This window comes from Canis lupus, chromosome 7 (assembly GCF_011100685.1).
Source record: "Canis lupus familiaris isolate Mischka breed German Shepherd chromosome 7, alternate assembly UU_Cfam_GSD_1.0, whole genome shotgun sequence".
Taxonomy (NCBI): Eukaryota; Metazoa; Chordata; class Mammalia; order Carnivora; family Canidae; genus Canis; species Canis lupus.
In genome coordinates this window covers 43,354,878-43,370,298 of record NC_049228.1, presented here as the reverse complement: position 1 = coordinate 43,370,298, position 15,421 = coordinate 43,354,878, and the positions used below count along the sequence as shown (strand labels likewise).

General features: G+C 45.1%; 1 long non-coding RNA gene across 1 annotated transcript; it reads left to right on the top strand.

The window, feature by feature from the left end:
- The first annotated feature begins 651 nt into the window (after positions 1–651).
- LOC102154320 lies at positions 652–15,160 on the top strand. The gene is made up of 3 exons (XR_005362401.1): positions 652–1,647; positions 11,879–12,006; positions 14,954–15,160. It is a non-coding gene; the product is annotated as an uncharacterized LOC102154320 (long non-coding RNA).
- Positions 15,161–15,421: the final 261 nt, after the last annotated feature.

Below are 15,421 nucleotides of genomic sequence, written 5' to 3'. Positions count from 1 at the left end.
GGCTCTGCGTCCCCCGCCCACCCTCGGGGCCTGCCAGGTGGGCCCCGCCCCGGCCGGACGGTCGCCCCGGTGACCACGCGGTGCCCCGGGCGGGCGGGGACGTCCGGGAGGCCGGGGCCGGGAGGGGGCCGGCCTGGAGCGCTGGACGCCCGCGGACCGCGTCCAGAGAGACAATGTCAGGAAGTGGCCGGTCAGATCCTTCCGGGGCAGCCCGGCTCCAGCGCGGGCGCTCCGGGGGAGGGGGGGGGGCTGCTGTGGCTGGGCTCCCCAGCGTCCCTGGGGCAGGGTAGACCGGGCAGGCCGTGGGGGTGGGGGTGTGCAGGGTGGGGGGGCTGGGGGAGACGGGGCAGGCCGTGAGGTGGGGGTGTGCAGGGCGGAGGGGCTGGGGGAGACGGGGCAGGCCGTGAGGTGGGGGTGTGCAGGGCGGAGGGGCTGGGGGAGACGGGGCAGGCCGTGAGGTGGGGGTGTGCAGGGCGGAGGGGCTGGGGGAGACAGGGCAGGCCGTGAGGTGGGGGTGTGCAGGGCGGAGGGGCTGGGGGAGACGGGGCAGGCCGTGAGGTGGGGGTGTGCAGGGCGGAGGGGCTGGGGGAGACAGGGCTGGGCGTGGGGGTGGGGGCCGAGGGAGACGGGGCAGGGGGTGGGATGGAGGTGTGTAGGATGGGGGGGCTGCAGGAGGCAGAGGAGACCCAGGCGGGCCGTGGTGGTGGGAGGCCGGGGGCGCCAACGGGATTTCCCTGGAGAGGGGTCACAATGAAAACCACAGCCCTCCTTGGCCTCCAGCGGAGCCTGGCCGCTGACAAAGGCTCGCACGCGGTGAGCTCAGCGCCCACGTGACGCAGGACCAGGCAGGAGGGTCCAGCCAGGGTCCAGCCGAGCTGCAGCTGGGGGGCCCCGCCCCAGCGCCCCCGCCCCAGCGCCCGGGGACTGCAAGATAAAATAGCGGGAGCAGGAGGCAGTTATCACCCCCCCCCCTTTTCTCTACGTCAAAGACCTTGAATTATTTACTTGTCATAACAATACTTTTAGTAATAATCATATTTTTTAATGACTTATACTTTTCAGGACGGATCTATGGAATCTAGTTAGCTGCGGAGGCCAGTTTTGCATGCTGAAAGTCATTTTTTAAGTGCAGGAGTTGTAAGACTATAAAAATAAATTAATTAACCACAAAAAAAAATTACTAATGCTGTTCAGGGAGATTTATTCTCATTGAGTTGGAACAAAAGTAAGATTCCAGCAGAGGTGTTTACCACCAGGGTGAAGGGTTGGGATACTGATGAATTTGGTGTTGCACAAGGCAGAGGCAAGGAGGCTTGAGAGGTGAGTGAGACCACAGGAAGAGGGCAGGTAGGAATCAGGAACCCTCCTGAGAGCTAGTACCAACCTCAGGTCAGTGAGGGGTTCCAGATAGGTAGAAACCCCACTCACCCAGGTCCCTATCACACAGGTGGCACCAGTGAGTGAGTGGGCTGCTTGCCCTTTAAGAACCTGTCTACAGCAAACAGAGATTCCAGAGTCTGTACACCTGTCAGTCACTGTGATGCCCCTTCTGGACAGGATGCAACTATCCCACTACTACTCTGCCTTTGGCTTTCAGATGTGGACTGCATATGGCATACTTTGGCTGTTGATAAGTCCTGTGATCAGGTCAGCTTTCTTATCTCAGCCCACCATACTCACAGCAGGCTAGAACCAGGCCAAAATACCACATAGATCTCCGTATTCAGAACTGCAGCAATTTCAAACCTCTGTCAAGTGAGAGGCATCATCATGTTGATTAGGAGGCTAACTTGGAGACAGCCTGCCTGGATTCAAATCCCAGCCCTGTCCCTTCATGATACATGGAACCCAGGCAAAATCCTCAACACGGGAATGATCGTAATAAGACCCTATCTCATGGGCTGCTGTTGAGGATTACATGAGTTAATTCCTCCTGTTACATGCTTAAAGGCTGACTGGCAGGTGATCCAAACTAGTTAAGTCTTTGTTAGTGTTATGAAGAGTCTACATTATGCAAACCACAGTGGTGGGTGTAAGGGGTTCTTAATGTTCAAAGAATATTTGGAAATGAAATGCAGCACATAATTGGACACTTTAGTGAGAGGTACTGGCAAGATCTAAAAATGTGAGAGAAGGGGATCCCTGGGTGGCGCAGCGGTTTGGCGCCTGCCTTTGGCCCAGGGCGCGATCCTGGAGACCCGGGATCGAATCCCACATCGGGCTCCTGGTGCATGGAGCCTGCTTCTCCCTCTGCCTATGTCTCTGCCTCTCTCTCTCTCTCTCTGTGACTAATAAATAAATAAAAAAAAAAATTAAAAAAAAAATAAAAATGTGAGAGAATAAGAAATAGAGGTTACACAGTCCAACTGCCTATCCCGGGTCAGCATCCTTCTTAAAATATCTGGTTTTTCTTTCATGTTCTATTGGAAAACTTTCAGGGACTTGGAACTAAGACCATTCTATTTTTGAACAACTGTAATTAGAATAATCTTACTAGTATAAGGAAGATACTCTAATTATCAGAATTTCTTTTGAAGGAATCCTTTTTTTTTTTTTTTTTTTTTTTTTTTTTAATGGACAAGGGGTCTTGCCCCTTGAACTGCCATCTAAGGAAGATGCATTTTGCTGGGTTGGGAAGTCCTTTGTTTTGACAAGCTTGGAGCTAAGTTTTTGAGGTTTTTTAAAAGATTTTTATTTAACTGCAATAGAGCATGAGCTGGGGGAGGGGCAGAAGGAGAGGGAGAAGTTGCTTCCCAGCCCCACTCGGGACTCAATCTCAGGATCCCTGAGATCACGACCTGAGCTAAAAGCAGATGCTTCACCGACGGAGACCCCCAGATGCCAGGGAGCTGAGTTTTTATATAAATTGTGAAGCTCAGGATGAATTAAATCTGCTTGTGTGGTAGTTGAGAGAAGCAAGAGTAAAGGTAGCTCAGTAGCTGAATCGGGAGTTTGGAAGCCAGATATATCTAATGAGACTTAAAAAAAAAAAAAAGATTAATGACTATATTGTCCACTAGAAATGACATGTACTTACATAAACAAGTAGAGATGAAAATCACTTAAAATCCTGCCATTGAGGTAGTCATTGTTTTTTTGTTTCTGTTTTTAAGATTTTATTCATTTATTCATGAGAGATGCAGAGAAAGAGAGAGAGAGGCAAAGACACAGGCAGAGGGTGAAGCAAGCTCCATGCAGGGAGCCCGACGTGGGACTCGACCGGGTCTCCAGAATCATACCCTGGGCCAAAGGCAGACGCTAAACCTCTGAGCCACCCAGGCGTCCAAGGTAGTCATTGTTTGATGAATATCATTCCAATGTTAATGTTAAGTTGTTTGATGGTGGTATTTAATACAAACTCTACATTTATAAAAAAGGCAATCTGCCTCTCACCTCTCTCCCTGGTCCTAGCACTGCCCTTCCTACCTCTTTTCCAACCACCGTGCCCGCCCCCTCCTACTAGAGTCTTAGAACAAAATTTCACTAGTTTTCTTTAGAGATTTCTCCAGATCTGACTCCAAACTCTTTACCATTCTGGGTGAGCTCCCATGGTCACCCTCCATTGCCAACATCCCTGTGACAACCTGCCTCCTGGGCTGGAGCAGAATCATTCAGGTATAGTCTGAGGAGTGCAGAAAGCAGGCAGCAGTCACCTCCCTGCCTGTGTCACACAATGGGCTATCACAGAACCTGTGGCCACCCACAACCCCTCCCTCCAACCCCACAGGTTTTTCTCACCTTGCTGCCTTTTTTTTTTTTTTAAGATTTTATTTATTGGATCCCTGGGTGGCGCAGCGGTTTGGCGCCTGCCTTTGGCCCAGGGCGCGATCCTGGAGACCCGGGATCGAATCCCACATCAGGCTCCCGGTGCATGGAGCCTGCTTCTCCCTCTGCCTATGTCTCTGTGCCCCTCTCTCTCTGTGACTATCATAAATAAATAAAAATTAAAAAAAAAAAAAAAAAAGATTTTATTTATTTACCCATGAGAGACAGAGAGAGAGAGACAGAGACATAAACAGAGGAAGAGCAGGCTCTCCACGGGGGGAGCCCCATGTAGGACTCCATCCTGGGACTGTAGGACCACACCATGAGCCAGAGGCAGATGCTTAATCGCCAAACCACCCAGGCGCCCCTCACCTTGCTGCTGTTTTTTTTTTTTTTAAGATTTTTATTTATTTATTCAAGAGAGGCACAGAGAGAGAGAGAGAAGCAGAGACACAGGCAGAGGGAGAAGCAAGCTCCATACAAGGGAGCCCGATGCGGGACTCAATCCCCAGACCTGGGATATGCCCTGAGCCAAAGGCAGGTGCTCAAACCTCTGAGCCACCCAGGCACCCCACCTTGCTGCTCTTAATCTAAATCTCACCCTATTTTGTGTAAAATTTTAGAGAGAAAAATACCCATTTTTCTAAAATTTTCATACAGGAAATGGGGAAGAAGAGAGTTATGTCACATAGAGCACAATATTTCTATTTAAAAACACCACTGGGGAATACCTGGGTGGCTAAGCGGTTGAGCACCTCCCTTCCACCCACGGTATGATCCTGGAGTCCCATGATCCAGTCCCACATCAGGCTCCTTGCATGGAGCCTGCATCTTTCTCTGCCTATGTCTCTGCCTCTCTCTTTGTGTCTCTCATGAATAAATAAATAAATAAAATCTTTAAAATAAATAAATAAATACACCACTGGACAGTGCGCCTGGTGGCTAGGTAGGTGAAGCATCTGCCTTCAGCTCAGGTAATGATCCCAGGGTCCTGGGATGGAGCCCTGTGTTGAGCTCTGCCCCGTGGGGAGTCTATTTCTCCCCCTCTCTGCCCCTCTCCACCACTCATGCTCTCTCTTCCTCTCTCTGAAATAAAGAAATGAACTCTTTTTAAAAATATATAAAAAAATATATATATATAAATAATACAAAATTAGGTACAAAATAAATATTTAATTAGAATGCAAAAATAAATTACACTGGCTTAGTCTGGAGAGTACTTGACTCTTGACCTCAGGGTTGTAAGTTTGAGCCCCACACTGGGCACAGAGAATAAAGATCTAAAAAAAAATTTTTTTTAAAGATTAAAAAAATTGAAAAGAAAAAAAAGGAAGCCTGGGTGGCTCAGCGGTTGAGCGTCTGCCTTTGGCTCAGGCTGTGATCCCAGAGTCCTGGGATCAAGTCCCACATTGGCTCCCTGCATGGAGCCTGCTTCTCCTTCTGCCTGTGTCTCTGCCTCTCTCTCTCTCTCTTTCTCTCATGAAAAAATAAATAAAATCTTCAAAAATAATAATAATAAATTGGGTTTTTAAAAAATTAAAAAGAACAGTCTTTGTGAATTGCAGTTAAAATATCTCACTTTTGCAAATTTTGCAAACACTTGTGAGCATGCTGGGTGAGTAGCCTGCTTCCCACCCCCAGAGGCCCTCCCCCAGGGGCCCGAAAACAGAGCAAGTGAGTGACTCTGAAGCCTACTCTGTGTCAGCTCCTTGCTGAAGCTATGTCTATCTCCATCCCTTTGCACTGAGATCTCCCAAATTCCCCAGGATCCAGCTCCCAGGGACCTCAGGTCGGTCTCTCTGAAAATAAACCAGTTTAGGTGCTTACAGAGGAGAATAAACATGTCTTTCTCTAGGGCAGTCAAAAATTAATTAAAATAAGTCAGTTTACTTATAAAATCAGCATTTCCACAGTTTGAAAATAAATATATATGTAAAGATATAAAGTGAAAAGTTTCGCTCACGTCTGCCCTGTTACCATCTATGTCCACATACCTGTGAGTGAACACTTTAATTAACTTCTTGGTCCTTCCAGGCCTTTTTAATGGGAATATAAGTGCATACCGCTGTATATTTTCCTCTTTCCCTTCTTACACAAAAGATAAGCTCACTTGCTTAACTCACTTAATAATATGTCTTGGAAAAAAATAATAATATATCTTGGAAGTCCTTCCATATTAGTTTGGAAAGAGCTGCCTTATTCTTCCTGTAGCTGCATAGTATCAATTTTATGGATATGTCATAGTCTATTAACAGGCTGATGGACTCTGACATGTCTTTAGCTTGCTGCTGTGATACACAATGCTGCAATGTTTAAGCTCATACTTAATGTATAACGTCAGCTCTCTATCATGTTCCATGTGGTATATCCATTTGCAAGACAGACTTCTAGAAGTGGGATTGCTGTGTCAAAGGATAGATGTGTTTGTCATTTTTATATGTATTCCAACTGCCCCCATATGAGGTTTACCAACTTGCACATCCACCAGCAATGCTTGAGTGTCACTAACTCCCTAAATAAAATCTTAAATAAATAAATAAATAAATAAATAAATATTTAAAAAAGTAAAAACAAAAAACTTTTTAAAAAATATTTTACTTATTCATTCATGAGAGATACAGAGAGAGAGAGAGAGAGAGAGAGAGAGCGGCAGAGACACAGGCAGAGAGAGAAGCAGGCTCCAGGCAGGGAACCCGACGTGGGACTCCATCCTGGGGCTCCAGGATCACGCCCTGGGCTAAAGGCAGACACTCAACCACTGAGCCACCCAGGCACACCTAAAAATTTTAATACATTTCAAACTTACAAAAATGTTGCAAAGTACTAAAAAAAGAAAAAAGAGGGACACCTGGGTGACTCCATCAGTTAAGTAAGTGTTTGACTCTGGGGGCAGCCTGGGTGGCTTAGCGGTTTAGTACCACCTGCAGCCTGGGGTGTGATCCTGGAGACCCGGAATCGAGTCCCACATCTGGCTTCCTGTATGGAGCCTGCTTCTCTCTCTCTTTCTCTCTCTCTCTCTCTCTCTGTGTCTCTATGAATAAATCAACAAAAATCTTAAAAAAAAGTGTTTGACTCTGGACCTCAGCTCAGGTCTCAATCTCAGAGTAGTGAGTTCAAGCCCCAAATTGGATTCCACACTGGGCATGGAGCCTACTTAGAAATAAGAAAAGAAATGAAAAAGAAAGGATTACTAAGAATCTCTGTATTCCCTTTAACCAGATTTACCAGTTAACATTTATCACTTTTTTTGTACCATTCTCTTTTTGTCTCTCTGTATGATTATACAATCTCTCTATGTGTAATACAAATGGTTAAGGTTTTATATGTTGTGTAAATATATATATTTACATATTACTTTTATGTATGCATAAATATTATATATAATATATATATAATTCTAAAGAACAAGGACACTCTCTTATGTAACCACTATTTGTCAAAATTAGGAAACTTGCTCTTATCTATAGTATGTATGCAAAATTTTCAATTTCCAGTTGTTCCAATAATGTACATTATACAAATACTTTTTTTTTTTCAGTTCAAGATACCGTTCCAGATCACATTATGCACTGAGCTGTGGTCTTTGGGTTTGTTTTTTGTTTTGTTTTGTTTTTTAAAGATTTTATTTGTTTATTCATGAGAGACAGAGGCAGAGACACAGGCAGAGGGAGAACCAGGCTTCATGCAGGGAGCCTGATGTGGGACTGGATCCCAGGTCTCCAGGATCAGGCCCTGGGCTGAGGGCAGCACTAAACTGCTGAGCCACCCAGGCAGCCCAAGGATTTTTCTTTTCATTGTAGCTATTTTATTTCTGAAAGATTTTATTTACTTTAAAAATATTTTATTGGGATCCCTGGGTGGCGCAACGGTTTGGCGCCTGCCTTTGGCCCAGGGCGCGATCCTGGAGACCCGGGATCGAATCCCACGTCGGGCTCCCGGTGCATGGAGCCTGCTTCTCCCTCCGCCTGTGTCTCTGCGCCTCTCTCTCTCTCTCTGTGTGACTATCATAAATAAATAAAAATTTAAAAAAAAAAATAAATAAAAAATAAAAATATTTTATTTATTTTTAAGATTTTATTTGTTTATTCATGAGAGACATACAGAGAGAGAGGCAGAGATGTAGGCAGAGGGAGAAGCAGGTTCCCCGTGGCGAACCCATGTGGGAATCGATCCCAGGACCCGGAATCATGCCCTGAGCCAAAGGCAAATGCTCAACCACTGAGCCACCCAGGAGTCCCTAAAATATTTTATTTACTTTTTATTAGAGATTAAGAGGGGCAGAAGGAGAGAGAGAATCTTAGCAGGCTCCATGCCTAGAGAATGATCCAGACATAGACTCCATCTCACTACGCTGAGATCATGACCTGAGCTGAAATCAAGAGTCCAACGCTTAACTGACTGAGCCACTCAGTTGCCCTTCATTATAGTTCTTTATTTAGTTATTTTTTTAAATATTTTATTTATTTATTCATGAGAGACACAGACAGAGAGAGGCGGAGACAGAGGCAGAGAGAGAAGCAGACTCCATGCAGGGAACCCCCTTGTGGGACTCAATCCTGGGTCTCCAGGATCACGCCCTGGGCTGAAGGCAGATGCTCAGCCACTGAGCCACCCAGGTGTCCCTCATTATAGTTTTTAAAAATTATTTTTTACTGTGGTAAAATACACATAACACAAAATTTGATATTTAAACCATTTTTAAGTCTGTAAATCCGTGGGATTAGTCATATTCACAATCTTATGCAATCAGCACCACTATTTCCAAAACTTTTTCATCATTTCAAATAGGAGCTCTATGACCATCACACAACAACCTGCCATTCCCACATTTCCCAGCCCCTGGTAACCTGTATTTCACGTAAGCAGGATCATACATTGTCTTTTTGTGTATTGTGTTTTCAAGGTTCATCTATATTGTAGCATGTATTTCCCTAATGACTAACAATGTTTAGAACCTTTTCCTGTCCTTGTTGGTCATGTGTGTATATTCTTTGGACTAATGTCTATTGAAGTTTTCTGCCCTCCATTTAAAAAAATTCAGGCGAGGGGGATCCCTGGGTGGCGCACCAGTTTAGCGCCTGCCTTTGGCCCAGGGCGTGATCCTGGAGACCCGGGATCGAATCCCACGTCGGGCTCCCGGTGCATGGAGCCTGCTTCTCCCTCTGCCTATGTCTCTGCCTCTCTCTCTCTCTCTGTGTGTGACTATCATAAATAAAAATTAAAAAAAAAAATTGGCGAAGGATGCCTGGGTGGCTCAGTGGTTTAGTGCCTGCCTTTGGCCCAGGCTGTGGTCCTGGAGTCCTGGGATAGAGTCCCGCATCAGGCTCCCTGCATGGAGCCTGCTTCTCCCTCTGCCTGTGTCTCTACCTCTCTCTCTCTCTCTGTCACTCATGAATAAATAAATAAATAATTAAAAAAATTTTTTTGGTGGGCTCCTTCCATGGAGCCTGCTTCTCCCTCTGTCTGTCTGTCTGTGTCTCTCTCTCTGTCTCTCATTAATAAATAAATAAAATCTTTTTAAAAAACTTTAAAAAAATTTTTGAGGGGATGCCTGTGTGGCTGTGGTTGAGTGATTGTCTTTGGCTCAGGTCATGATCCTAGGGTCCTGGGATCAAGTCCCCTATTGGGCTCCCTGCAGGGAGCCTGCTTCTCCCTCTGCCTATGTCTCTGCTTCTCTCTGTGTGTCTCTCATGAATAAGTAAATAAGATCTTTTAAAAAAAAATTTTTATGTAAGCTTTATGACCAATGTGGGTCTTAAAATCATGACTCCAAGATCAAGAGTCACGTGCTTTACTGGCTGAGGCAGCCAGGCATCACAATTGTCTATAGATTTATTTTATTTCTGGATTCTCAATTTTATTTTATTTTAACATTATTTATTTATTTATTCATGAGAGACACATAGAGGCAGAGACATAGGCAGAGGGAGAAGCAGTCTCCATGCAGGGAGCCCAATGTGGGACTAAATCCCGGAACTCCAGGATCACACCCTGAGCTAAAGGCAGACACTCAACCGCCGAGCCACTCAGGGATCCCTTTATTTTATTTTTTTTTTCTTATTTTTTTTTAATTTTAATTTATTTATGATAGTCACACACACAGAGAGAGAGAGAGAGGCAGAGACAGAGGGAGAAGCAGGCTCCATGCCCGACGTGGGATTTGATCCCGGGTCTTCAGGATCGCGCCCTGGGCCAAGGGCAGGCGCTAAACCGCTACGCCACCCAGGGATCCCTATTTTATTTTTTTAAAGATTTTTATTGGGATCCCTGGGTGGTGCAGCGGTTTAGCACCTGCCTTTAGCCCAGGGCTCGATCCTGGAGACCCGGGATTGAATCCCACGTCAGGCTCCCGGTGCATGGGGCCTGCTTCTCCCTCTGCCTATGGCTCTGCCTCTCTCTCTCTCTCTCTCTGTGACTATCATAAATAAATAAAAATTTAAAAAATATATTTTTATTTATTTAGAATGCAAGCAAGGGGAGGGGTAGAGGGAGAGGGAGAAAGAATCCCAAACAGTTGCCTCACACAGTGTAGAGCCCAACACAGGGCTCAATCCCACAACCCTGAGATAATGACCTGAGGTGAAATCAAGAGTCGGATATGTAACTAACTGAACCATGGCCCCTGGACTCTTAGTTTTATTTCATTGATATATATGTATATCTTTCTGCCAGGACAACATCATTCCATTATTGTAGCTTATTATAGTAAAATTTGAAATTGGGAAGTATGAGTCACCTGACTTTGCTCTTCTTTTTCTTTTTCTTTTTCTTTTTTTTTTTTTAAGATTTTCTTTTGACAGAGAGGAGCACAAGCCATGGGAGCATCAGGCAGAGGGAGAAGCATGCTCCCCGCTGAGCAGGGCGCCTGATGTGGGCTTGATCCCAGGATTCCGGGATCATGACCTGAGCTGAAGGTAGATGTTTCACCAACTGAGCCACCCAGGCACTTCTGCTCTTCTTTTTTAAAGATTATTTTGGCCATTTAGAGTCCCTTTTGGTTCTGGTGAATTTGTGGATTGGCTCTTCCATTTCTGCAAAAAAGGCTGTTGGTATCTTCTTCTTAAAGATTTTTAAAGGCTTATTTATTTATTTTTAAAATAAGCTCAGGCAGCCGGGGTGGCTCAGTGGTTTAGCGCCACCTTTTTTTTTTTTTTAAGATTTTATTTATTTATTAGAGACACAGAAAGAGAGAGAAAGAGGCAGAGACACAGGCAGAGGGAGAAGCAGGCTCCGTGCAGGGAGCCCGAAGAGGGACTCGATTCTGGGTCTCAAGGATCAGGCCCTGGGCCGAAGGGGGCGCTAAACCGCTGAGCCACCGGGGCTGGCCTTTAGCGCCACCTTTGGCCCAGGTTGTGATCCTGGAGACCCGGGATCCGGATCGGGTCCCAAGTCGGGCTCCCTGCATGGAGCCTGCTTCTCCCTCTGCCTGTGCCTCTGCCTCTCTCTTGCTCTGTGTCTCTCATGAATATATAAATAAAATCTTAAAAAAAATAAAAATAAAAAAATAAAATAAAATAAAATAAAATAAAATAAAATAAGCTCTATGCCCAACATGCAGCTTAACCTCATGACCCCAGGATCACAAGTCACATGCTCTACAGACTGAAGCAGCTAGGCCCCTTATTTATTTATTTGTTTGTTTGTTTGTTTATTTAAAGATTTTTATTATTTATTTGAGAACGAGAGAGATTGAGAAAGAGAGAGAGGGGCAGCCCAGGTGGCTCAGTGGTTGGGCGTCTGCCTTCCGCCCAAGGTGTGATCCTGGAGACCTTGGATGGGTCCCATATCGGGCTCCCTGCCGGGAGCCTGCTACTCCCTCTGCCTGTGTCTCTGCCTCTTTCTCTCTGTTTCTCATGAATAAATAAATAAAATCTTTAAAAAAAAAAAAAAGAGAGAGAGAGAGAGAGAAAGCACAAACAAGGAGAAGGGCAGAGGCAGAAGCAGACTCCCTGCTGAGCTGGCAGCTTAATGCAGAGCTGCATCCTGGGACCCTGGAACAATGACCTGACCAAGCCAAGCCAGGCCCCCTGATGAGGTCTATACTTTTATTCAAGCTTTCCTGGATTTCCATGTGTCCATTCTCAGAGCAGCCTGCCTTACTTTTCACTTGAAGGTAACCTGAGGCTCCAGGACAGAACCTGGCTGCAGAGGTCCACAGGGCAGCACGTTCCTCTCGCAACACTATGTCTGGAGCCCTCCCTCTGCTCCATGGTCTCTGCAGCTGACAGCAGTAGGACTCAGGTACTTTGTGTGAGCCTTTACAGTAACCAAAAACTTGCCCAAAAGACTAATAGCCAGACCAAACATTTCTGGGTAAAAGTTGAACTGGTACTTGAGTTTGGCCAGCCACTGAATTACTTCCATCTCTGGGTTGCAGAAACATTCTCATTCGTAGTTTTTTTCAGCACATTCACCTTCCACACCTGGGCTTTCCTAGAAATTGCCTTTTCTTTTCTCTCTCTTTTTTTTTTTAAAAGATTTTATTTATTTATTCATGAGAGACACAGAGAGAAAGGCAGAGACACAGGCAGAGAGAGAAGCAGGCTCCATGAAGGGAGCCCTATGTGGGACTGCTGAGCCACCCAGGCGTCCCTCAATGCCTTTTAATTGCTCTAGAATTTCCAGTATCTCTTTGTAATTTTAATTACCCTAATAATTGATAATGTTGACACTCTTTTCATATGTTTATTAATCATGTGATGTCCTCTTTTGTGAAATGCCAACTCAAGTCGTTTGTGGACTTTTTTCAAATGAGTTGTCTTTTTTTTTTTAAGATTTTATTTATTTGGGACACCTGGGTGGCTCAGCGGTTGGGCGTCTGCCTTTGTCTCAGGGTGTGATTCCAGAGTCACAGGATCGAGTCCCAGAGTCCCACGTCGGTCTCCCCGCAGGGAGTCTGCTTCTCCCTCTGCCTATGTCTCAGCCTCTCTCTGTGTCTCTCATGAATAAATAAATAAAATCCTAAAAAGAATTGTTTATTTATTCATGAGAGACACACAGAGAGAAAGAGGCAAAGACACAGGCAGAGGGAGAAGCAGACTCCCTGCAGGGAGCCCAACATAGGACTGGATCCTGGGTCTCTGGGATCTGACCCTGGGCCAAAGGTGGCGCTAAACCGCTGAGCCACTTGGGCTGCCCAGGTTGTCTTTTGTCTTTTATATATCTATATCTATCTAACTCTAGATACACATTTATCTTCTGATACCAGTACTTTGTCAGATATATGCGCTACAAATATTTTCTCCTAGTCCATGGCTTGTGTTTTACCTTAATGGTCTTTTAATGGATAGTTCTTAATTTTAATGAATTCCATCATTCCATTATGATTTCTGTATCTATTTGAGAAATCTTTGCCTATCCAACTTCATGAATTTTTTTATTTTTTTTTATTTTTTTAAATTAATTAATTTATTTATTCATGAGAGAGATAGAGAGAGAGGCAGAGACACAGGCAGAGGGAGAGGCGGGCTCCCTGCCGGGAGCCCGACGTGGGACTCGATCCCGGGACTCGATCCCGGGACTCCAGGATCGCGCCCTGGGCCAAAGGCAGGCGCTAAACCATTGAGCCACCCAGGGATCCCCTTCATGAATTTTTTTAAAAAGAGATCTTATTTATTTAACAGAGAGAGAGGAAACACAAGTAGGGAGAGCGGCAGGCAGAGGCAGAGGGAGAAGGCAATTGAAGTTACAAAGAGCCAGGGATTTTTTTCTTTTGAGGGGGTGGGGGCACCATACTTGTCTTTTATATGAATCAAATAATTAGGCCTTAGAAAATCAAGAAAAACTGGGGCACCTGGATGGCTCAGTTGGCGAACCATCTGCCTTTGGCTCAGGTCATGATCCTTGGCTCATGGGATGTAGTCCCAAATTGGGCTCCCTGCTCAGCAGGGGAGCCTACTTCTCCCTCTTCCTCTGCCTGCAGCTCTCCCTGCTCGAGTTTCTTCTCTCTGACAAATGGAAGGTCTTTTGTTCTGGAAATCAACTGGGGTGTGTGGTGGGGAGGATAAGGGAAGAACTAAAGTTCTTCAGATATGAGGAGAATTTTATGAGGTCATTAAATAGAGTGAAGTAGATCTCTATGTTTTGATTTGGAAAAAAAATGGCCAGGATGTATTTTCTTTTTCAGGATATATTAATTTTTAAAAGCAAAATTTCTAGAACGTGATGTCATTTTTGTTAGAAACCAAACAAAAACAGTTGATGAGGATTAGCTAAGGACAAAGCACAAGCCTGGGACAGCACATTGACAAGTCCTTGAAACAAGGAGAGTGACATTCCTCTGTGGACTCCACTGCCTCTATGTTAATACTTTGCTAAGGGCAAAGGCAATCTTAGCCCGACCCCCAGGAGGCTGGAAGTCTACCTTAACATATAAAAATTCCTTCAGAAATGTCCTTTATCTCTACCCCCCAAGATACATGTTGGCAGTCATCCGCCAAGCACATGGCCCACCCATATCCATCTGAAGGGTCTCATGACTCAGCGTTTATTAGACGGTAATAAGTGACCTTTCCCCAACCACAGCTAGCCCCCTCAAGGTCCTGGAAACTTTGCTTCCAAAATTCCTCAGAGAGTACGCTATCGCCAAACCCCTCCCAACTCCTAGGTATGTAATCAGCCACCCCTCACAGGCCCCGGGGCAGCAGCTTTTACTGCCCATGGGTCCCATCCCAGGGCTTTAATAAAACCACCATTTTGCACCAAAAACATCTCAAGAATTCTTTATTGGTGGTTGGCTCCGGACCTCACCTATATTCCAAAACTTCATCACAATCAAGTAAAGAAATAAAATGTGGGTATGTGATTATCTATTTATACACATTTTTTTAAGGTTTTATTTATTTATTCATAGAGACACAGAGAGAGAGAGAGGGGCAGAGGAACAGGCAGAGGGAGAAGCAGGCTCCATGCAGGGAGCCCGATGTGGGACTCAATCCAGGGTCCCCAGGATCACACCCCAGGCTGCAGGCGGCACTAAACCGCTGTGCCACCAGGGCTGCCCTGTTTATACACATTTGAAAAAGTAGAGGATATACAACAAATTGGTGACACTGATGATGCAGAAGTGAGACTGGATGGATGGGGTAGACGAGAAAAAAGAGGGTTCATGTGTATTTTTTTATCTTTTATCTGTCTTAAAGATTTTATTTATTTATTTATTTATTTATTTATTTATTTATTTATTTAGGGTAAGGGGAAGAAGCAGAGGGAGAGAGGGACAAAGTCCAATGCAGGATGGGAGCTCACGACTCTGAGATCACAACCTGAGCGGAAACCAAGAGTCAGAGGCTCAACTGAGGCTCAACCATGCCACCCAGTCATCTCTGAATTTTTTTGACAGTGCCATCAATTTTTTGGAGTTTATTACAGTAAAAATGCTTTTGTTTACCCATAACTCTGTTCTTTTTCCTTTTTTAAAAAAATTTTATTTATTTATTCATGAGAGACACACAGAGACAAAGAGAGGCAGACACATGCAGGGAGCCTGATGCAGGACTCGATCCTAGTCTCCAGGATCAGGCCCTGGGCTGAAGGCGGCTCTAAACTGCAGAGCCACCTGGACCGCCCCTGTTCTTTTGTTCTTGACCCTATTGTTTTTTGTTGTTGTTGTTACTTAAAAGTAATATATACTTACTTTAGTTTTTTTTTGTTTAAG